Genomic DNA, 510 nt, shown 5'->3' on the forward strand with positions numbered 1-510 from the left:
CTTGATCTGTTCCTGGCGCAGGCAAGAATATCTTGATCTGTGTCCCCCTTGATTAACTTATGGGTCAACATCCTGAGTGACTTCCTCCTCTGATAGGGAATGGATATACAGATACTGCAGCTGTAGCCTGATGTGAACTGTTCGTGTGCCCTGTTCAGGTTTAGAAAAGGGAAATGTGCGCTAGGTCAATGTGACCTAGAAGGTCATGTACTGGACGGCTTAGACAATGCTCGGAAGAAGGTGTGTGAGGATAGCTGGCATGGGACCGCGTCTTCATGGCTTCGGCCGTGCAGAGCTGTGTGAATATGAGCAGAAAAAAGCTGGGTTAGACCAGCAGAGGAGAGAGAGAGGATGACCATGCTACCGTGTTCAGTAAACCACATACTTTTGGGGACCTAGCCAGCTGGGGGGAGACGCTGACTGACTCGGGACTGACAACAAATGACTTGACTGACTGGTGCTCTGACAATCTTCTTATGCTTTATCTATCACATTGCAAGAGGAGAGTCT

General features: G+C 49.0%; 1 long non-coding RNA gene across 1 annotated transcript in view; it reads right to left on the bottom strand.

Annotated features, from left to right (window-relative positions):
- Nucleotides 1-510, bottom strand: part of LOC109952833 (uncharacterized) — an 11,821-nt gene that overhangs the window by 5,374 nt on the left and 5,937 nt on the right. The window contains exon 2 of the long non-coding RNA XR_002273822.1: nucleotides 82-84. This is a non-coding gene — a long non-coding RNA (uncharacterized LOC109952833). The remainder of the gene's footprint in view (nucleotides 1-81; nucleotides 85-510) is intronic.

Source organism: Monopterus albus, unplaced genomic scaffold (genome assembly GCF_001952655.1).
Source record: "Monopterus albus unplaced genomic scaffold, M_albus_1.0 scaffold503.1, whole genome shotgun sequence".
Classification (NCBI taxonomy): domain Eukaryota; kingdom Metazoa; phylum Chordata; class Actinopteri; order Synbranchiformes; family Synbranchidae; genus Monopterus; species Monopterus albus.